At 41.4% G+C, this 25021-nt stretch overlaps 1 pseudogene; it reads right to left on the bottom strand.

Annotated features, from left to right (window-relative positions):
* Positions 1 to 15101: 15101 nt before the first annotated feature.
* LOC122219363 lies at positions 15102 to 16055 on the bottom strand (annotated as a pseudogene).
* Between the last annotated feature and the right edge of the window lie 8966 nt (positions 16056 to 25021).

The following is a 25021-nucleotide window of genomic DNA, read 5'->3' as shown; positions in this document are numbered from 1 at the left end:
CTTTTCTTACTATGTGTTTCCTGTCAAGACCAAGCATTTAGCAATTTATACAATAAATCTCAAAAAAAAAAAAAAGCACCAAATACAATATGTGGTTGGTGGATTGATCATATGAAAAGACATAGCCATGGGATTTTATGAAAACTATTTGAATAAATGATGCACCCATGAAATTGCCATAGTTTTACGAATTTAGTTCCACATTGTCACAAAAAGTAAATCATTGGGTTTTTAGATTAAAAAAATAAAATAATGGACCTGTTTTTACCTCAGTCATAGGAAATACGGTCTTTCAGTCTGTGCTTACTAACTGTAAAATGTACATACATCTCACTAAATGTAAATGGAGTGAATTCTCCAATGAAAAGACATAGGGTATTAGAATGGATAAGAAAACATGTCCCATCAATATGCTGCTTACAAAGACCCATTTTACACCCAAAGACACCTACGCATTGAAAGCAAGGGGATGGAGAACCATCTATCATGCTAATAGATGTCAAAAGAAAGCTGGAGTAGCCATACTTGTATCAGACAAACTAGATTTTAAAAGAAAGACTGTCACAAGGGATGAAAGAAGGGCATTATATCATAATTAAGGGGTCTATGCATCACGAAGACACAATGATTGTGAATATTTATGCCCCCAACGTGAGACGCTCAAATATATGAATCACTTAATCACAAACACAAAGAAACTCATTGATAATAATACCATAATACTAGTGGACATTAACACCGCAATTACAACCATGGACAGATCATCCAAGCATAACATCAACAAGGAAACAATGGCTTTGAATGACACACTGGACCAGATGGAGTTAACAGATATATTCAGAACATTTCATCCTAAAGCAGCCAAATATGCATTCTTCTCCAGTGCACATGAATCATTCCCTAGAATGGATCACATACTGGGTCACATTAGCCCTCAACAAGCACAAAAATACAGGGTCATATCATACATATTTTCAAAGTACAATGTTATAAAACTCGAAACCAACCAGAAGGAAACATTTGAAAGACCATGAATACTTGGGTTTAAAGAGCATCCTACTAAAGAATGAAAGGGGTAACCAAGAATTTAAGGAGGAAATTAAAAAGTATATGGAAGACAATGAAAGTGAAAGCATGACTGTTCAATTCTCTGGGATGCTGCAAGGGTGGTCATAAGAGGGAGGTATATAGCAATCTAGGCCCTCCTAAAGAAGGAAGAAAGGCCTCAAATACACAACCTAACCTTACACCTACAGAAAATAAAGCCCCAAACCACCAGAAGACAGGAAATAATAAAGATGAGGGCAGAAATCAATGATATCAAAACAAGAAAACCAGTAGAACAAATCAATGAGACCAGGAACTTGCTTTGTGAAAGAATTAATGAAATCAATAAGTCCCTAGACAGACTGAGGAAAAGAAAAAGTAAAGGACTCAACTAAATCATGAATGAAAAAGGAGAGGTCACAGCCAACACAGCATAAATACAAACAATAATAAGAGAAAATTATAAGTAATTATACCCCCAATAAAATGGGCAATCTGGAAGACATGGACAAATTCCTAGAAACCTATCAACTACCAAAACTGAAACAGGAGGAAAGAGAAAATGTGAACACACTTATAATCTGTAAAACAATCCAATCAGTAACCAAAAATCTCCCCAAACAAGAGTCCAGGGCTGGATGGCTTTCCTGGGGAATCCTAGCAAACATTTGAGGAAGAGCTAACACCTATTCTTTTGAAGCTTCTCCAAAAAATAGAAAGGGAAGGAAAACTTCCAAACTCATTCTATGAGGTCAGCAGTACCTTGATTCCAAAACCAGACAAAGGCCCCACGAAAAAGGGGAATTACAGACCGATTTCCCTAATAAACATGGATGCAAAAATTCTCAAAAATATACTAGCAAACTGGATCCAACATTACATTAAAAGAATTCTGCACCACAATCATGTGGGATTTATACCTGGGATGCAGGGCTGGCTCAGTGTCCACAAATCAATCAGTGTGATACATACATTAATACAAGAAAGGATAAGAATCCCACGATCCTCTCAATAGATGCGGAAAAAGCATTTGACAATGTAGAGCATCCTTTCTTATAAAAACCTTCAAAAAGTAAGGATAGAAGGAATAGACCTCAAGATCATAGAGGCCATATCCAAAAACCCCACAGTTAATATCATCTCCAATGGGGAAAAACTGAGGACTTTCCCCCTCAGGTCAGGAACATGATGGGGATGTCCACTGTCTCCACTCTTATTCAGCATAGTATTGGAAGTCCTAGGCTCAGCAATCAGACAACAAAAAGAATAAAGGGCATTCAAATAGGCAAGGAAGAAGTCAAGCGTTTACTCTGCACAGACGACATGAAAGTGTACATGGAAAACCCAACAGATTCCACCAAAAACCTGCTACAACTGATACATGAGTTCAGCAAAGTCACAGGATATAAAAGTAATGTACGGAAATTGGTCGCATTTCTATACACCAATAATGAAGGAGCAGAAAGAGAAATAAAAAGTAGATGCCATTGCAATTGCACCAAACCCCTTAAAATACCTAGGATTAAACCTAATCAAACAGGTGAAAGATCTATATGCTGAAAACTGTAGGAAGCTTATGAACAAAATTGAAGAAGACACAAAGAAATGCAAAAACATTCTAGGCTCCTGGATAGGAAGAACAAATATCGTGAAAATGTCAATACTACCCAACGCAATCTATGCATTTCTTGCAAACCCTACCAAAATAACAGCAGCATTTCTCACAGAGCTACAACAAACAATTCTAAAATTTGTATAGAACCACAAACACCCTGAATTGCCAAACTCATGTTGAAAAAAAAAACCCCAAAAGTGGAAGCATCACAATTCTGGACCTTGACCTGTATTACCAAACTGTATTCAACAAGACTGTATGGCACTGGCATAAATACAAACACATATATCCACGGAACAGAAGACAGAACCCAGAAAGGGACCCACAAACCATTAGGTATGGCCATCTAATCTTTGACAAAGTGGGAAAGAAGATGCAATGGAATAAAGACAGTCTCTTCAGCAAATGGTGTTGGGAAAACTACACAGCGACATGCAGAAAAATGAAACTGGACCACTTTCTTACACCATACACAAAAATGAACTCTAAATGGATGAAAGATCTACACTTAAGACAGGAAGCTATCAAAATCCTCGAGGAGAAAGCAGGCAAAACCTCTCTGATCTTGGCCACAGCAACTTCTTTCTGGACATGTCTCCAGAGGCAAGGGAAACCAAAGCAAAAGTGAACTATTGGGACCTCATCAAGACAGAAAGGTCCTGCACAACAAAGGAAACAATCAGCAAAACTAAAAGGCAACTGAAGGAATGGGAGAAGAATTTGCAAATGACAAATCAGATAAAGGGTTAGTATCCAAAATCTATAAAGAACGCAGGAAACTCAACACTCCAAAATCAAATGATCCAGTGAAGAAACGGGCAGAAGACAGGAATAGACGCTTTTCCAAGGAAGACATCCATATGGCTCAGAGACACATGAAAAGATGCTCAACATCACACATCATCAGGGAAGTGCAAATCGAAACCACAACGAGATACATCTCATGACTGTGAGAATGGTTAAAATTCACAACTCAGGCAACAACCGATGTTGGCGATGATGTGGAGGAAGAGGAATCTTTTGCACCGCTGGAGGAAATGCAAACTGTTTGCAGCCACTCTGGAAAACAATTGGAGATTCCTCAAAAAATTAAAAATAGAATTACCTTATGAGGGCATTTATCCAAATGCTCTCCAAAAGTGCTGATTCTAAGGGGCACATGCGCCCCAATGTGGATAGCAGCACTATCGACAATAGCCAAAGTGTAGAGAGAGCCCAAATGTCCACCAACTGATGAGTGGATAAAGGGGATGTGGAATATATATATACAATGGAATATTACTGGGAGATCAACAAGAATGAAATCTTGCCATATGCAAGAACACGGATAGAAATAGAGGGCATTATGCTAAGCACAATAAGTTGGTCAAAGAAAAATACTATGATTTCACTCATATGTGAAATTTAAGGAACACAACGGATGAACATAGGAAGGAAACCTAAGATAAAAACAGAGAGGGAGGCAAACCATAAGTGACTTAAAATACAGAGAGCAAACTGAGGGTTGCAGGAGTGGGAGGTGGGCAGGGGATGGCTAGATGGGTGATGGGCATAAGGGAGGGGACTTGTTGGGATGAGCACTGGGTGTTATAGGTAGGTGATGAGTCATGAAATTCTATTCGTGAAATCAAACTAGAGGATGTACAATTTAGAGGAAATGGGGATGAGGGAAAAGAGGTAGAGCCATCAGAAAGAGGAGCAGAGAGGGAGAGACGTTCTTAGAAATACGTACCTCGTGATTGCACACCAATGGATTTGCACACATCTTACGTGTTTTAAAACATAGTACAACAGAATCTCCAAAATGCATTCAGATATAAGGATTTATGACCTAGAATACACTTATTCGAAGAATTCAGTTACATTCAACATCTCACTACTAGTTCTGCAAATAAACATTTCGGCAACATTGCCTCTGGAATTAAAGGATTGTATTTGTGAAAGCTACACCAGGTTTTTCTTCTTCTTCCTTGTAGTTGCTGTTGCTGTTATGGTAGAAAAACAAGTAAAAACTCAATCAGAGACACGCTGAAAACATCACTGTTGAATGACAGTGCTTCCCTTTTGACCCACAGGTGCTTAAAAATACCAGTTTAATGGGGACATTTTGAATGCCCCTAAGACTTTTGAAGTCTAGCACAAAAGCATTCCTAATACAGTGGATTAAAACGGTATTTGAGACAGTCTCAATGTGCAACGACCTCTCACAATAGATGCCACTTCTCTCACTTATTGGTGTCAAATAGCATTTTGTGAGATGTCACTTCAATTATGTTCTTTTTTGATGGTAATTAGTATACAGAATGGCATTTTTTTGTTTTGTATATTCTGTTTATTTTTATTTTACCGAATAACATTTTCTCTCTCTATACAACCTGAATATCCCCTAACTCACACCTGGCCAGAAGAGGGAATAGAAACAATCCATGTTTCTATCTCATGAACACCCGTAGAATAAAATAATGAGGGGCGCCTGGGTGCCTCAGTCAGTTAGGCGTCCAACTCTTGATTTGGGCTCGGGTCATGATCTCACAGTTTGTGAGTTTGAGCCCCTCATTGGGTTCTGCACACAGTGCGGAGCCTGCTTGGGATTCTGACTTCCTCTCTCTCTGCCCTTCCCCCAGTCACACACTCTCTCTCAAAAATAAATACATAAACATTACAAAAAGATACATACCTGAAAACAGTATGTATATATATATATATATATATATATATAGAGAGAGAGAGAGAGAGAGAGAGAGACAGAGAGAGACAGAGAAAGAGACAGAGAGATACAGACAGAGACAGAAAAGACAGAGACAGAGAGAGACAGAGAGAAAATGTTATTAGGTAAAATAAAAATAAACAAAATATACAAAACAAAAAAATTGTCATTGTATGTACTAATTACCATCAAAAAGAACATAATTGAAATGACATCTCACAAAACACAATTTTACAATAACAAAGAGAACTGCCTCCACTGTGAGAGGGTAAATGCTTGACACACCTAAGGTGACAGACTAGTAGTTTCCTATTACTAGATTAGGTCCATGCTGACATAGAACTCTCAAAGTTTTAGTGGAAGAATACATATGTCCACACAACGAGATGCTAACTATGCAAACTACACATTTTAAAGACAAAAGATCGCAAGATGCTGTCTCTATTTAAGACATTTCAAATGTATAACATTCACTGATATGTTTGACATACACACGCTGCCCTATCCGGTTCCTGAATGAATCCTGAAAATGTGTGGGCAAGATTTGCGCAGCCTCTATGACTGAATCGCTGTTGCTTTCATGATGCTTCTGTCTCACGGGTCTGAGCTGACCTCAGACATATGAGAACAGGCCCCTGATGACGAGGGAGGATGAGCAAATGAGGGGATACAGCCGTCACTACATAGGAAATGACAGATGTGATGAACACTGACAGGGCTGTAGGGCAGGTTCTATGGAGGAAGACGATGAAGTAGGTCATGTTGTTTATTCAGGGAATGCTCTCAGGATAAACGGGGTGAGGGAAGGAAAACAGCAGAGAATGTTCCTAAGCAAGGATGTGGTCTCCAGTGGAACAGAGCAGGAGCCTGATCCCATGAGATGCTGGACAGGACTCTCCAGTAGAAGCATCCATCTGTGATGGTAAAAATTCTCTGTACTCACTGTCTAATACTATGCCCAGTCTCCATCTGTCATACCTGAGCATTTAAAACATTCCAGCTAAGCAAGTGAATTTTATTTTATTTTATGTTTTTACTGGGAAACACCTTTGCTTGTTCTTTTTGTTTAGACTAAGTTACAGAAAAGAGGACCTAAAGTGAATGTCCGTATGCCATCGCCTGGATTCCAGACTTATCAGCATTTTGTCACACTTGGCTTCATTTATTGCCTTGTGTCCTCCCGCTTTTGTTTGCTGGAGTTCTTGAGTGGAAATCGTAAAAACAAATTTGCATCCTAATACGTTTCACTAGCAATCTGTAAAATATGGACATTTCCTGAATCATAATTTTATCGCATCAAAAAAAATTAATAGGTCCCTGATATCACCTAACACCCTACTGCACTCACATTTCCTGTACTGAGCCAGGAATGTCTTTTTCAGTTGTTCAACAAGTCAGGCTCCAAAAAATGATCCCCACGTTGACTGTATCTATTTTCTTCAAAAATATAAAGATTTATGATGGAAGACAAAAAAACAACCGGAAATGACCTCAATAACCAGTGGAAATAAGAGGCTAAGGTGTCAAGTTCTATTTAAAATAGGAAAAGATATGAAAGGTAACTTTGGAGCATAGGCACACACGTATATAATTTCATCTTCATGGAAATAAGTGTCACTACATTTTGCAAATTAGTTTCAGTCCACCATAGAAAATGAACAGAACCTGGGTCCTTCTGGTGAAGTCAGCGTAGCATCCCAGAGTTTAGACATGCACTCTTGTGAGCCTCTTTCATTAACGGTCTCGAGCTTTCCACCCAGTATTTGCTTTGAAAATGCTAGAACTCCTGGGACACAGTTAGGTCTCAGTAAATGTCAGCTATACTGGTACGAAAATGTTGACTACAAATAGATATGCCGTCATGCCCTAATCATTTTTACTACCTGGTGATTCCTCTTGTGTTTTCTGACACGGCGTCTAACTGCAATGTCTGTTATTAATAAGCCTTTCCAATTGTCTACAACGCTACAAGTGACATGCTAGAAAATACAGCGCAGAATAACAAAGAATTTAGGATGAGATGAACTCCGTTTCTAAGAAGGCAGGTGCGGTGAGGGCCGCCAGTGGCTGGCCACTTTCAGGGGAGGGAAAAAACACTCAAACCCTGATGCGCTAAAGGCTTTCTCTGATGTCCCCCGCATCCCTTTCAGTTGTGCCCTTCGGTAAAACTAAGGGCACAGCTTGCTGCTGTCCGCTACATAACCCATACGAGGCAGGAACAGCACCGTATGTTAACAGCACGGCTCTGAACCAGCAGAGGCGAAGCTGAGCGGTTCTGTTTTGGTGAATCCGCTGCAAACTCCATCTGCGCTTTCGGGCCAAGGTAATCACCCTCACACCGAGCAACCCCCTGCGACACTCCTGGAGAGAAGCTCTGGTTTCTAGATAGTTGTTGAAACGAAACAAAGCCTTCTTGTGCGATGAAGGAAAAAAACTCGGGACAGAGAAGGAGTTCGCTTTCCTGGCACATGAATACAGGAGCCTACCCACCTTCCATTCTTTAAAACAAACAATGAAGATGGCTCAGGGAGTTTTCACTCACAACCTGGACCTGTACACATTCTGAGAGGCTTCGAATCGGGTCCTTTGCAGAAATGAGGCTCAAGAGGTCTAGTAATAAAGTGTGAGATTTCTGAGTCATGTTATGAAATGAGAGTTCACCCAGCTCACGGTCCAGGAAAATGCCAACGTCTCTGGGTGTCACGTCTGACAGTCCCAGGCTGGCACTGGGACCCTCCTGCGGGCAGCACCCCACCAGGCTGACCGAGACCTCCTGGCCTTCGTGGGAGGAGAGTCTGTGCCATCCCTGGGAGCCCGTTCAGACTTGTGTCCCACTTCTACCTCCCAGAGATGCCGTGATAGAACCATGGAAAACCCAGGACAAGAGTGTTGGCTGCAAATATTTTTGGAAAAAAAGGAACATTTTGTTTTCTCTCTGAAAGAAATCTCACCTGGTTCTTGTCCTCGGAGACATTCAACAGAGGGTGTGCTGTCTCAGGGTTCAGAGAGTGTCTGCTTGAAATTTTTAGACACTTTTCTGCCAAGCAGGATTCAGGGGAGGAAACCTGCAGCCTCCTCCTCTTCATTCAAAACAGACGTCATTAGTGTTGAATGGGTGACAGCCGGTCCCGTTCAGACAGCACACTGTCCTCTGCTACTTTACTCAGAGGACCTTTGTCCTTTGAAAATGTCCTTTGAAAATGCTGGTAGGTTTGCACCGCATTTCTACTGAATGTCCTTCTCTTCCTGGGCTAACCTTGGAAGAACTGCTACTTGGCCACATTCTAGAAGTTGCTTCTGGCCCTCAAATTCAGAGGGTAATTCCAGCCTTCCTTTGCAACTTCCTTCTCAGCTCTGAGGGTGTTTTGCTTTGAATGCTTATTAATCTCTGACATATCAGCCACCTGCTTTTCAGGGACCCGAGAGCCCTGGCCTGCGGTGAGGGGCAGCCTGCCCTGGGGCCTTGCCAGCACACACGTGGGTCACCTCCGGGAGCTCATCATGGAGCAGGGTCAGGACCTGGTTGTGCTTCTCACACAAAGGGCTCTGCCCACCCCTTCTCCTTGCTTCTGGTGGATGGGAAGTAGCTGGGAAGTGTCCGTCACCCTTCCAGGCTGCCCCTGGACAGCGGTGACTGCAGAGGGGTGACGGGACCTGTCCTGTAGGTGAGCCCAAGACGGCCGGCTGCAGCCGCCTCGCAGGCTGAGCGCACACGCCGGCTGCCTGGGTCCCCGCTCGTCCAGCACACGGGGCACTTGGCTTCTGCCTGGGGTCCTCCCGGGCTAGGCCCAGCAGGCTTCCTGCAGGAACCTGGGCTCCCCAGAGACAGGTGCATACACCCTCACATGTCAGTCCTCACCGTGCTGGCGCCTCCTAGCATCCTGGGAATCTTTGGGCCTTTGGATTGCAGCTGCCGGGAGGCGCCCTTCCTGGGCCCAGGCCATGGCTCAGCTGGACAGATGCTCCCGCCTGGATCAGTGGCCTCTGCCGACGCTCGCTTATCCTCACAGGCAGCAGAAAGCTGGGTTTAGAGTTTATCTAGTTTTGATAAGTTTAAATTGACATAGCTTCCTGTGGGCACTTTCTACTCTCTTGGACACAACTGCTCTGGAACATGAATTGCATCAGGTTCAGTCCTGCCTTGGCGTTGACACCTTTTGTACATCCCATAGTGTGTCACTGGCTGTGAGCTGCTTCCATCATGTCCCCAGACCGCCTGGCAATGTGGCTCCCTTTCAACTGAGGGCAATTCTGCCATGAAGGGAATGGCTGTGAACCTTGGAGCCCACACTCGTTCCAACTAGGGTTTGGATTGAAGCCCCAGCAGGTAAAGAGCGTGTGGGCAGGTCACCAACAGCGTTCATACAAGAGTCCATTCATGATTGTGTGCAAGGACAGAAGGACGGGACCTAGAGTACTTTACACAACACCTCAGTGCAATCACACATGCACACACACACAAACACACACATGCACACACGCACATGCACACATGCACCTCACACACACATACACACATACAAACATCATGTCATTTCCCTAATTCATCAATTAAGTAAACATTCAGGTTTCTTACTGCTTTTCTCGTCATCATATTGCTATTTGTACTCACTTGAAGGATCATCATTTCTTATCAACAATAAATTCAAATAAAGGCACATTGACACAATATTCACTACATGTAACTTCCCCTTTGTAATTGTCAACACAGTGTTTGTAAAATGCCATACCTATCTTAGAGCTTTTGTTAACTCCCATGAGACAAAATGAGCAAGTAGTGTAAATATTGACACTGTGTTTTAAGCGTAGAGCACAAATAGAATCTAATTTCACAGATAATAAGGAACCAAAGGAGGGAATGGAGCATAGATTCTAATATTTTTACACATATGCATACGCTACTGTACTAATACTGAAAGGAATATTTTATTACTGCTAAATATTAATATTTATTTTCCACTTGCGCATATAGAGGAAAAATGAATGTACTACAATAGAATGGATGTGTAGAAATGATGTGTTGACATCTATATCAACAAGTAAATTTAGTTCTTCTACTTGGTGAATATCCAGTCTGTTATTGTAGACAATAAACCATGTATGCAAATCAATACAGATTTGCTTCTTTCAAGAACAATTGCAACTAGAAATAAACTAACTTGCCTATTCCTAGAGCAACACAGAGACCAAGTTACATTTCACTCACCTTTATTCGCCTTCCCTGTGGATTCAAAGCTATTTCCCTACCTCCACTGCAAGTTACTGCCTAAATACAGCTCTGGGGATAGGAACGCAGACATGTAGGATCAGTGCCGGCAGGAAACGCAAAGGTTGACTCGACCAGCACTGGGGCATCCATACGTTTTTCTTAAGAAAAAGGACACTTTCTCAGGATGACTTCACATGTCCTCATGTGACACCAGAGATCTTCACCTTGCCTCTCGGAGGTAGAAGATGAAGGCAGTCACAAACTCTCAGTATGGTTTCCCGAATACAATGACCTGCCTCTGTGACTCTGAGACCCTTACGAGCAGGCGAGAGGGTGCCGTGACTCTGAGCTGTGGCTGGGCTGGCACACAGAACCAAGTCCCTTCCTCCGCTGACGTCTCTGGGGAACGGATGCCCCACACTCTTAATGAGCCCTTGTCACTGAGCTGCCCAGACGTGGCAATCCTCAGGGACAATGACTGTGGAGGACAATGCCAGACAGACCTAATCTCTCTCTTCTGTTAGTTCACGTATCTCATAGAGGACAAGTAACTCCCTAGACCTCCCCAGATACCTTAGCTCCCATCTGTGAATGACCTACATGTTTTATAGAGCACTGAAGATTTTTTCCTCATAACTGACCAAAATATGTACATATAAATATGTAAGGATGAATCCATTCCCTTACTTAATTTTAATTTTAAATATGGGAATAAATTCTTCATTTAATCTCATTCATAATGACCTTATATTGGATCACAGAGCTAATAATGAAGCACATTCTAATCTTTAGCATGAATATAAAGGAGGGCAACCAAATTCTACCAAACTTCCAATATAGTTATGGGGAAAAAGTCTTAAATCCTCTAAAACACTGTTCAGTTTGTACCCGCGGGTTTTAACGATGAACTGAAATAAATTTTTACAATATCTATTTTTTAATACAATGTGCATGGGTTTTTTGAAACCCAGCTAGTCTCTGCAATCAAATTCCAAATCTTTTTAAAATAAACATATATATTTTAATTTACATCCACATTGTGAGCCTATAGTGCAACAATGATTTCAGGAATTGAACCCAGTGATTCATCCCCTACACTGACTCCCAGGGCTCATCACAAGTGTCTTCCTTAATGCCCCTTGCCCATTTAGCCCATCCCCCCTCCCACAACCTTTCAGCAACCTCAGTTTGTTCTCTGTATTTACCAGTCTCTTATGTTTTGCCCTCCTCCCTGCTTTTACATTACTTTTGCTTCCCTTCCTTTCTGTTCATCTGTTTTGTATCTTAAACACCTCATATGAGTGAAGTCATTTTGTCTTTCTCTGACTTCTTTCACTTAGCATAATACCCTCATCCACGTTGCTGCACATGGCAAGATTTCATTCGTTTTGATTGTTGAGTAATACTCCATTGTATATATCTTCTTTATCCATTCATCTGTTGATGGATATTTGGGCTCTTTCTATAATTTGGCTATTGTTGATGGTGCTGCAATAAACATTGGGGTGCATGTGCCCCTTCGACACACTACACCTGTATCCCTTGGATAAATACCTAGCAGTGCAATTGCTGTATTTTAGGGCAGTTCTGTTTTTAACTTTTTGTGGACCCTCCATACTATTTTCCAGAGAGGCTGCACCAGTTTGCATTCCCACCAGCAGTGCAAAAGAGATCCTCTTTCTCCAAATCCTTGCCAACATCTGTTGTTGCCTGAGGTGTTAACTTTAGCCATTCTCGCAGTCATGAGGGGGTATCTCATTGTGGTTTTACTTTCTATTTCCTTGATGATGGGTGATATTGAGCATTTTTTCATGTGTCTGTGGGCCATTTGGATGTCTTCTTTGGAAAAGTGTCTATTCATGTCTTTTTCCCATTTCTTCACTGGATTATTTGTTTTTTGGGGTGTTACGTTTGATAAGTTCTTTATAGATTGCGGATGCTATCCCTTTATCTGATACGTCATTTGCAAAAATATTCTCCCATTCCATTGGTTTCCTTTTAGTTTTGCTGATTGCTTCCTTCGCTGTGCAGAAGCTATTTATCTCAAGTTCATTATGAATCAATAGTTGATTTTTGCTTTTGTTTCCCTTGCCTCCGGAGGTGGCTCAGGTCTTGTTCTCAAGGTCCGTGAGTCCGAGCCCCATGTCAGGCTCTGTGGTGACAGCTCAGCTCCTGCAGCCTGTTTCAGAGTCTGTGTCACCCTATCTGTGTCTCTGCCCCTTCTCCCTCTCTAATAAATAAATATTTAAAAAACCTTTTTAAAAAGAAAAAAGAAGGAAACTAAGGCAAAAGAGCATGATCCAAGAATGAGAGAACTGATATTGGCGAGAGTACAGAGAGAAAGGAACCTTCCTGCACTGCTGGTGGGAATGCAAACTGGTGCGGCCACTCTGGAAAGCGGTATCTAGGTTCCCGAAAAAATTAAAAACAGAAATACCCTATGACCCAGCAATAGTGCTACTAGGTATTTATCCCAAGGATACAGAAGTGCTGATTCACAGGGGCACATGCACCCCAATGTGGATAGCAGCACCATCGACAAAGCCAAAGTATGGAAAGAGTGCAGATGTCCACTGAGAGACGAATGGGCAAAGAAGATGTGGAACATATATACGATGGAATATTACTCAGCATTGAAAAATGAAGTGCAAATTGCCATTTGCAATAACGTGGATTGAACAAGAGTATGTTATGCTAGGCGAAATTAGTCAAAGAAAAACAAATATCATATGACTTCACTCATATGTTGAATTTAAGACAGAAAACAGGTGACCATAAGGCAGGGAAGGAAAATAATATGAAAATGGGTACGAGGACATAACATAAGAGACTGTTAAATACATAGAACAAACTGAGGTTGTTGCACGGGTTTTGGGGAGGGGAATGGGCCAATCGGGCAAGGGTCTTTAAGGAGGACACTTGGCGGCATGAGCGTTGGGTGTTCCATGTGTGGGATGAATCACTGGAATCTACTCCCGAAATCATTACTGCACCATACCTTAAGTAACTTGGATGCAATAAAAAAAATTAATACATTGAAAAATAAAAGAAAGACTACAATGTCACATTCACTTGTTATGGGATGTTTCTATTTCTTACTCATCACTCAGAATTGTATAACACTTATTTCATAATGAGATGGCTACTTGTAAAGATAAGACATATGGAGATTTTTTTACAATTAACATACAATCCTATTTTGTTTAAGTTTCCTCCTGGGGAATCTGAGCAATCTGCACAGGACATGGGATTTCCTGGAAATAGTATTCATTTCCCATATTTTCATCGTATGTCACCGCATTCAAATATATAGGGCCCTTGGAGGATGTGAGATATAAAAGCCTTGATCACTTGAAGCCTGGATAAAAGAATTTGAAAATGGTATGAAAAGAGGATCTAAATATCTTTTACCCTTTAAAACGTTTCCTGTGTTACTATAGGTAAAATATGTAGAATATGAAATAGGACTTGGGTCATGTATTGTTCCTCCATGATAATGTCCCCAAAAGTCATTTCTAATGATCGGGTTGGATCACAAACTGAATCTCACCAACGTGCACACCGCACATTGGTGCTTCTCCGACGTTGCACATAATGACACGTGAGCACCACCTGGCATGTTACCAGCTCAAGGTCCCAGTGTCACTGGCAGGTATGCATCACGCCCTCCCCCTCCGTGACATGAAGGCTACATAAAACCATTGTCATACCTGTGAGGTCACACGAGGGCCTGATATCTGAATGGCTTTATCTGGATTGATGTTAGTAGGTTTTTCTTTGACCTAAAAGTTTTTTTACACTGTTGCCCCACCTACTTGTGTCAAAGAGCTGTGATACAGTCAACTTATGGACCTTCTATCAGAGCCATGATCAAAATGCAAGAAAAATGGATATGCCTCCAGCAATTGTTAGAAAACACTAAAATATTAATATTTCTGGTGTGCTTGGGTGGCTCAGTCAGTTAGGCATCCGAATCTTGATTTTGGCTTGGGTCATGTTGTCACAGTTTGTGAGTTCCAGCCCCTAATCGGACTCTGTGCCGGCCGCTCAGATCCTCCTTGGGATTGTCCCTCTCTTTGGCTCTCTCTGCCTCTCACTCACTTCTGTTCTCTCTCTCTCTCTCTCTCTCTCTCTCTCAAAATAAATAAACATTAAAACAAATTTAATAGATTAATGTTTCTGACACTGTATCGGTGGCACATATTCTTATTGGCTGTGTTTTTATCATATGTGTGTAGATGTCTGTTTGCAATTAGGAAAGAAATAGTGCTCCCAAAAGGGAATGAAATAACAAAATCTTGTGGAAGTTTTTGAAAAAATAATATGATGCAGATGCTCTAAATCAGAATCTCTGGAGGCTGCAATGAATCCATGAACTCAGAGATTGAACACTCACTTGCATGAAAGGAGATAAGAAAATCCCCTTGAGAGCTGTCAGGGGAAATGTTGTATGACACGTGCAGGACACAAAAGCATAAAGACTCTGAACTCAAATTCTTCCATCAGAGGGTCTTGCCCCCCAGTCATTTGGAGTCATAGCCCCCACAGAACACCTTCCTCATTGCTCCCGTCACATCCTTGTTCCGCAGGGTATATATAAAGGGGTTGACCATGGGGGTGACGATGGTGTAGAAGAGAGAAATGAACTTGCCCTGATCCTGGGAGTAGTTGTTGCTGGGCTGCAGGTAAGCATAGATGGCCGTGCCATAGAACAGGGAGACCATGGTGAGGTGGGACCCACATGTCCCAAACACTTTCCTCTGTCCAGCAGCTGACTTTATTCTTAACACTGTCTTGACAATCCGACCATAGGAGAACGTGATTAATGCCACAGGTATGAGGAGAATGATCACACCGACAAAGAAGAGCTCAGACTCATTCACAGTAGTGTCAACACAGGCAAGCTTGAGCAGTGGGGGGATCTCACAAAAGAAGTGGTCTATTTTATTTCTCCCACAAAGTGGTACAAGGAAGGTGAGCACTGTCTGCAACGAGGCGTTGGCAAAACCAATGAACCACGATGCAGAAGCCATCAGGGCACAGAGCCGGGGGTGCATGATCACTGTGTAGTGCAGGGGCCTGCAGACGGCTGCGTAGCGGTCAAATGCCATCACCCCTAACAGAATGCATTCTGTGCCTCCCAACCCTAGAGCGACGAACAGCTGAGCTACACAGCCAGCGAAGGAGATAGATTTGTCTGCTCCCCTGAGATGGACCAGCAGCTGAGGAACAGTGCTGGTCGTGTAACACAGGTCCAGAAAGCTTAGGTTGGAGAGGAAAAAGTACATGGGAGTCTGCAGGTGTGGGTCCAGGCGGGACAACGCAATGATGCTCGTGTTTCCCAGCAGGGTGAGCAGATAGAAGATCAGAAGAACCACAAAGAGGACGTGCTCCAGCTGAGGCCGGTCAGAGAAACCCAGCAGGATAAAGCCAGTGAAAGAACTTCCATTTTTCGGGTCCATCCTTTCTTACCACATGTTTCCTGTCAAGACCAAGTATTTAGCAATTTTTAAAAGAAATCTTCAAAAAGAAAACAAGTTGGTAGGGGGTTGAAATGATCATTTGAAAAGACAAGGGCATGGAATTTATTAGCAATAATGTGAATAAATGCTGTAATCCCTGAAATTGACAGAACTTATACCAATATAGCTCCACATTATTGCCAAAAGTAAATTATTAATATTTAATTTAAGAAAAGTCAAATAATGGACAATTTGTTTGCATCAGTCGTAGAAATATAAGGTGTATCAGTCTGCACTTACTAGAACTTCAAGTAGTGTAAAAATGTGTGTACATTCCAAACTTAAAGTTCTATAAAATGTATAAGGGAAAAGAGAAAGAGCTCAGAAAGAATCATAAAGAGATGCAGAGAAAAGGAGAGATGTTATTATAAATACGTGTCTCCTGATTCTACACAACTGGATATGCACACACCTCACATGTAATAAAATATAACAAGAGGGGCACGTAAGTGGCTCAGTGCGTTAAGCATCTGACTCGATTTCACCTGGGGCCATGATCATCTCATGCAGCATGGGTTTGATCCCCATGTCAGGCTCTTTGATGACAGCACTGAGCCTGCTTGAGATTCCGTCTCTCTCCGTGTCTCTGCACCTTCCCTGCTCCCCCACTCTCTCTCTCCAAAATAAAAAAATAAACATTAAGATAAAGTAAATAAAATAAACATTAAATAAACAATAAAATAAACATTAAAATATATAAAATAAAAATATATGTATATCTACATATATATGTATGTAGATATGAATGTATACATAACTTAATGGGTACAAGCATACTGACATAGGAACTTACGACGTAGGATGTACTTATACGAAGAATTCAATTACATTCAAAATCTCACCACTATTTCTGCATAAACATTTTGGCAGTATTACGTCGCTAACTAATGTATTATATTTGGGAAAGACACAGTTTTCTTGTTTTTTTTTTTTTTTTGGTATTATTAAAACAATTAAACACTCAGAGAGAACCCGAAAAAACACCATTCAATTACAGTGCTCAACTTTTGCCTGAAAAATGCCTCAAATGACCATACCAATTTAACAGGAATTCTGAAAATTCATTGGCCATTCAGATTCAGTTGGAATCAGAACTCTAAAATCCATTGACCAGAGCTTTCCTCTTCCTTCTGCAGATTTCCATTACACATATTACCAATTAGAGTTCGTAAAATTCCTCAAAGGCGTGGGATTATTCCGTATCGACATCCTAATCAGAATAAACATTTTAGAAAGTTATCCAATCATGTAATTAGGTATAACCTGTCGTGTTTTACATCACTCCCAATGATAAAATAAAGAGATAAACACACAGAGATAAAGACAGATACGTTCTGAAAGCAATGACGGGTCAAAGAGCTATAATGTAAACCTTAAAGTAGCATAAGGAAAGGCATAAAGAAACCAATATTTTGGTATTATACAAAATCTCAGACATCTGTCCACATTACGTCAACGATCACCTTTCTGGGAGCTACCTTGCAGAGTTAGTGACACTGGACCAAACACATTGCCAGGTAAGAGACGGGGTGATGACCATTTTCTACCCATGCTTACTACTGAAGAAGATGAATAGTTATACACTGACCTAAGAGGCATCAGAAAATGAGTCCTTCAGTTGTATCATATTCAAATGGTTGGACATACCGTGCATTTTTAATTTTTCTAAGACTTTTACAATCTGAATCAGGTTTGGGTGAGGACCCATTTAAGTGTGAAAGAAACAGGTACAAAACGGGCATAAAATATTCATACTATTTGAAGAGAGGATACTGTATTTCACACTATTTTATACCTCCTTTGATTTCATATAAACATATGATCAGTGGTCTCCACGCAAAAAAACCTGTGCAGAAAAGTTTTCTTAATGGAAACAGTTATAAAGTGATTTGCGACAGGCTAAGTGTGCAACAACAGGACGTGTCCTGAGTCACACCAGCTCAGAAGAACAAATGAAACCAAACCATGCTTGAGTCTCATGCACACACGCACACATATCGATACATTTACCTGAAATAAATTGCCCAGAAACTTTTTAATGTGCCTGATAAAGGAAGCACTACCTAAGTGAAGAAGGGCAAAAATAAAATGTAAACTCATCCCAAGAAAACACCGATATACTACTGCACCTTTAGAATAAAATCATGATATATGTTAACAATATTATGTCAATCAGGACAAAGAAGACAGTTGAGAAAAGATAAAATCCTGGCGAGATGAACTTGTACATATGATTTGCTGCTTTCCAGGATCGTGTGTGTGTGTGTGTGTGTGTGTGTGTGTGTGTAAGAATACATAATGGCTATCTATCTGACAGGTACAAAAATGATTATGATTTTCAGTTGAAAAATAAAATATCAGACAAAGGAGATACGCACTGAAGAAGACACAAGAATGTCATCGTCCCTGAGTGGTACAACTGCTCCCAGTGTCGTGCGGAGAACACGCGGGGAGGGAACCACAGCACTCATATCATAGTCTGCCATGTTACTGCTATTGTTGTTCTCAATAAAATTCAGGAAAATTAATATCCCTAGTGACACCAGACATGGGAAAGATCAGGCTGCAAAATGCGTTCTCCCATTGATTCTCACAAGTATGTTCTGTTGATCTGGGTCACTCTGTTCCTTCCTCCTCCCTTTCTCCACATCCACCCCTCTTAAAGCTTGTGCACCACACAGAGCAATCTTCCAAGAGAAAGGACATGTGTCCCCTGAGGTTAATGGAAAATTGCATTTCATTTCCTTCTTACCATATTTAAAGACTGGCGAAATTAGACTAAGCACCATCATCTATGTTTGGTACCATCAAATGACTGATTGCAGTAAGAGGGATGGATTCATCTGGAAAACTACGTAATTGAAACTGGCTGGAAATATTGAACACGTCCTTCCTGGGCCCAGGAGCAAAGTACGGGTCCCTAGCAAGTATCATGATATGACACGGTACGGGAAAGCCCAGTGATAGATTACACTTATTATGACTTTGCATACAAGACATAAATACTTGAAAAAAGCACAGAGTATATATGAAGAGAAAGAAATGTTATTAGTGAAAATGAAGTTAAACAGAACTTACAAAACAAAGACATTGCCATTCTATGTAATAATTCACATCAGAAAAGTATATAATTCAAATGACATCTCAGAGGAATGCAATGTTCCAATAATTATTAAGAGAAATGCCTCAGATGTGAGCGTTTAAATACTTAGTACTGACACACATAAAGTGATAGAGTAGGAATTTCCAATTACCATAATAACTCCATATTGACATACAATTCTAAGTTTTAGTGGAAGAATTCATATGTCCACAAAACTACATACTAGTTCATGCACACTACACATCTTAAAGGAAAAGATCTCAAGATAAGTCTCTATTTAAGACATTTCAAATCTATAACATTGCCTGATATATTTGACATACACACGCTGCCCTACTCTGTTCCTGAATGAATCCTGAAAAAGTGGGGGCAAGATTTCCACAGCCTCAGTGCTATGACTGAATCGCTATTGCTTTCTTGATGCTTCTGTCTCATGGGTCTGAGCTGACCTCAGACATATGAGAAGAGCCCCCGGATGATGATGGGGGATGAAAAATGAGGGGATATGGCCATCACTACATAGGAAATGAGACATTTAATGAACACTGACTGGGCTGTAGGACAGGTTTTGTGGAAGAAGACTATGAAGTAGGATTTCCACTGCATGTTGTTTATTCAGGGAATGCTCTCAGGATAAATGGGGTGAGGGAAGGAAAACAGAGCAGAGAATATTGCTAAGCAAAGATGTGGTCTCTAGTGGAACAGAGCAGGTGCCTGATCCCATGAGATGCTGGCCAGAACTCTGCAGAAGAACCATCCAACTGTGATGGTAGAAATTCTCTGTCCTCACTGTCCAATACTATGCCCACTCTCTAACTGTCATACCTGAGCATTTTAAATGTCCTAGCTAAGAATGTGCATTTTACGTTTTATTTAATTCTAATGAATTTAAATTTAAATAGCTTATGTGTGTACTGACTAAACTATTGGGCAGCACAGCTCTGGAGCATGGATTGCATCAGATTCAGGCCTGCCTTGGCATTGGCACCTTTTGTACATCTCATAGTCTGTCACTGGCTGTGAGCTGCCCCCGCCAGCTTCCCCAGACCACCTGGCAATGTGGCTTACTTTCAGCTGAGGGCAATTCTCTCAAAAAGGGAATGGCTCTGAACCTTGGAGCCCATACTCATAATAAGTAGGGTTTGGATTGGAGGCATAGCAGGTCAAGAGCATTTGGGCAGGTCACCAACAGCATTCATACAAGAGTCCATTCTTGATCGTGCACAAGGATAGAAGGATGGAAGCTAGTGTACTCTACACACCACCTCAGTGCAATCACACACACACACACACACACACACACACACACACATCACGTCATTTCTCTAATTCATCAATATCTAAACGTTTAGGTTTGTTAATACTTTTTTCTCCTCCAAATAGTGTTTTTAAAATTTATTTTCAGAGAAGGGGAGAGACAGAGAGAGAGAGAGAGAGAGAGAGAGAGAGAGAGAGAGACAGAGAGAGCGCAAGCAGGGGAAGGGCAGAGAGATGAATAGAGTGAATCTAAGCAGGCAATGCACTCTCAGCAAGGAGACAGATGCAGGTCTCGAACCCACAAGCCATGAGATCATGGCCTTGCTGAAATCAAGATCAGACACTGAACTGATTGAGCCATCCAGCCTCCCGTTAAAATCGGTATTAGAACTCATTTGAAGGATCACCACTTGTTGTTAAAATAAAGCCAAAGTAATTTTTATTGACACAGTATATACAAATTGGAACTTCCCTGTTGTAATTGTCAACATAGATTTTTAAAATTCCATGAACACTTTAGATATTTGGGGAGAAAATACATATTTAATAATGATAGCCACTAACGATAAGTTTTAAGCATAGAGAAGAAATATTATCTAAATTCACACCCAAAGGGAACCAAATGGAAAGGATGAAAGCATATAGTGTCATACTCTAATATTCTAATACTGAAGGCCATATGTTATTCCCAGAAACCAGGCATATTTAATTATTTTCCACATGTTCACAGAGCGGTGCGATGCATATGCTACACAGAATCAAAAGTCTAGGAATTACCTGGTGGCATCAGTAAAGAACAATTACACTCAGTTCTTATATTTCATGAACTTTCAGTGTGTATTACTTTACACAATTCACCATGTAAGCATACAGATAAACCACTTTGTGTTTGAACAATTGCAACTGAAAATAATCTGTTCCTAGAGCAACACAGAGACTTAGTGCCATTTTACTCACCTTTATTCACCTTCTCAGTGGGATCTAAGCCACTTTCCTACCTCATTCCAAGTTACTGCCTAATTACAGCTCTACGGATAGGAACACGGACATGTAGGATCAGTGTCTCCAGGAAATACAAAGGCTGACTATACCAGAACTGGGTCATCCATGGATTTTTCTTAAGCAAAAGGACACTATCTCAGGATGACTTCACAGATCCTCATGTCGCACCAGAGATCTGCCCTTTGCCTCTCGGAGGTAGAAGATGAAGGCAGTCACAAACTCTCAGTATCGTTTCCCGAGTACGGTGACCTGCCAGTGTGACAGTGAGACCCTTATGAGCAGGCGAGAGGGTTCTCTGACTCTGAGCTGTGGCTGGGCTGGCACACAGAACCCAGTCCCTTCCTCCGCTGACGTCTCTGGGGAACGGATGCCCCACGCTCTTAATGAGCCCTTGTCACTGAGCTGCCCAGACATGGCAATCCTCAAGGACAATGACTGTGGAGGACAATGACAGAGGAGACGTAATCTGTCTCTTCTATTGGTTCACAGATCTGACAGAGGACAAGTAACACCCTAGACCACCCCAGCTACACTAGCTTTCATCTGTGCTTACCTAGATGTTTTACAAAGCAGTTAAGATTGTCTTCACATTTGCCCAAATATTCACATATACAGCTATAAGGAGGAACCGTTCAGTTATTAATTTTAAATGTGAATGAATTCTGGCTGGGGGATGTGGTGCTGACCTGGACTGGGCTGTTGAGCACGATTCTTCCAGACATCAGGGTGGAGCACCTGGGAGGCGCCTAGTGGGCAGAGGGGGACACCCCGGGGCACTCGCACCCCGCGACACTGCCAGTTTGGCCTGAACAGAGTGGCTTGTGACACCCGGTCTGGGGAGCAGAGACTGGGGTGGCACCATTGTTCTCCCCATCACCATATGCCCGGGCTTCAGGGATGGGATATCAGGGCCACAGAGGAGGTAGGTCCCGTACACCAAACCCTGACCGCTCCCCACCTGCTAACTGCAGATCCACAGGAGCGGCATTGACACTGACCGAACCAGACAGCCCCTCCCCCAGGTCAGCGCTGTCACACGCTCCAAGGCGCCATCAGATATCGGTCCAGCCCTTTTACATTTTCTGATTTGATTGTTGGAAAATTCTTATTATACATATATATTTTTTTCCTTTTCTTCCTCTTATTTCTTCCCTTCTCGATCCTAGTTGTTAGTTACTTTAAGCAGACATTTTTAATCTATTCTGTCTATACCCCTCGTGTATCGCCTTTTTATTTTCCTCTCTCTCTGTATTAAGATATATGGTTTCTCTGATTCTCTCCTGGGTCATTTTTTTTCCCGTTTTTTCCTTTACTTTTTCCCCTCCCCTGTCATTTCTCTCTTTGTGCGGGATAAGGTTTCTTCCACCACCACTCCCCCACCTTTTAATATTTTTCCAGGGTTACTTTAATGAACAAATCAAACCACACCTGGTGGAAGGTCCAAACTGCCACTACAAGTACGGACATAAAGAAACAATACTCACAACAACAGAGAGCAAGCAACACGCTCAAAAACACCCCCTGAAGTGCCAGACCCTGGACAGCATTATGACCCCTTTTTAATATAGTAGTGCTCGCTGGTGCAGGACACATAACAAATTGTTAAAATACATAAAGGACAGAAAACTAGCCAAAATGACAAAAAGGAGGAATTCTCCTCAAAAGAAATTCCAGGAGAAATGACAACTAGAGAATTGCTCACAACAGATATAAACAATATATCTGATTGAGAGTTTAACATAATAATCATAAGATTAATCACTGGGCTTGAAAAAAGCATAGGAGATAGCAGAGAATCTATTGTTGCAGACATCAAGGAACTAAGAAATAGTTATGATGAATCAAGAAATGCTGTGAATGACATGTAAAATAAACTAGAGGCAGTGACAGCAAGGAAAGAGGAAGCAGAGGGGAAAATAAGTGAAACAGAAGTTAAAGTAATGGAAAAAGAAGAAGCTGTGAAAAAGAGAGGTAAGAAAATAAGAGCCCATGAGGGGATCATTAGAGAAATAATTGATTCAAAGAAACGTAGTAATAGTCCATATTATCAGAGTTCCAGAGGAAGAGGAAGGGATTAAGAAAGGTGCAGAAGGTTTACCTGAACAAATTATAGCTGAGAACTTCCCACATCTGCTGAAGGAAGCAGACATCCACATCCAGGAGGCACAGAGAACTCCGTTCAGATTCAACACGAATAGGCCTTCTCCATGGCATATCATCATGAAAATGGCAAAACACAAAGATAAAGAGAGACTTCTGAAAGCAGCTAGGGACAAACAGGCCTTAGCCCACAAGGATAGACGCATAAGGGTAGTACACACCTGTCCACTGAAACTTGGCAGGCCAGAAGGGAGTGGCAGGAAGTATTCAGTGTGCTGAATAGGAAAAACATGCAGCCAAGAATCCTTTATTCAGCAAGGCAGTCCGTCACTCAGAATGGAAGGAGAGATAAAGGCTTTCCCAGACAAACAAAAACTGAAGGAGTTCATGACCACTAAACAAACCCTGCAAGAGATCCTGAAGGGCATTCTGTGACCGGAACACTGCAAAGACTACAAAGGACTGGAGACATCACCAGAAGCATGAAACCCACAGACAACACAATGACACCAAATCCATAGCTTTCAATAATAACTCTGAATGTACACAGACTAAATGCCCCAATCAAAATACATAGGATATCAAAATGGATAAAAAACAAGACTATCTATATGTTGTCTACAAGAGGTCAATTTTAGACCTGCGGACACCTTCAGCTTCAAAGTCAGGGGATGGAAAACCCATCTATCATGCTACTGGGAGTCAAAAGAATGCTGGAGTAGCCATCCTTATGTCAGACAAACTAGGTTTTAAAATATAGATTGTAACAAGAATTGAAGAAGGGCATTATATCATAATTTGGGGCCTATCCAAAAAGAAGAGCTAACACTCGCAATCAGTTGCATTTCTACACACCAACAGTGAGGCAGCAGAATGAGAAATCAAGAAATCAATCCCATTTACAATTGCACCAGGAACCATAAAATACCTAGGAATAAACTTAACCAAATTGTAAAATACCTGTATGCTGAAAACTATGGAAAATGTATGAAAGAATATGAAGCATACATGAAGGAATGGAACAACATCCATGCCCATGGATTGGAACAACAAATATTGTTAAAATGTCAGCACAACCCAAACCATTCTACACATTCAATGCAATCCCAATCAAAATTGCACCGGCATTCTTCTCAGAACAGGAACAAACAATCCTAAAAATTGTATGGAAACACGAAACACCCCAAATAGCCAAATTTATGTTGAACAAGAAAACCAACGGGGGAAGCATCACGATTCCTGACTTTAGCCTCTACTACAAAGCTGTAATCATCCAGACAGTAGGGTACTGGCACAAAAACAGACACATAGAACAGTGGCACAGAAGAGAGAACCCAGAACTGGACTCACAAATGTATGGCCAACTAATATCCACAAAGCAGGATAGAGCATCGTATGGAAAAAAGACAGCCTCTTTAGCAAATGGTGCTGGCAGAAGTGGACAGCAACACGCAGAAGA

The sequence above is a fragment of the Panthera leo genome, chromosome B2, assembly GCF_018350215.1.
Source record: "Panthera leo isolate Ple1 chromosome B2, P.leo_Ple1_pat1.1, whole genome shotgun sequence".
NCBI lineage: Eukaryota > Metazoa > Chordata > Mammalia > Carnivora > Felidae > Panthera > Panthera leo.
Note: the sequence above shows the minus strand (reverse complement) of the source record. Positions and strands in the feature narration are given on the sequence as shown.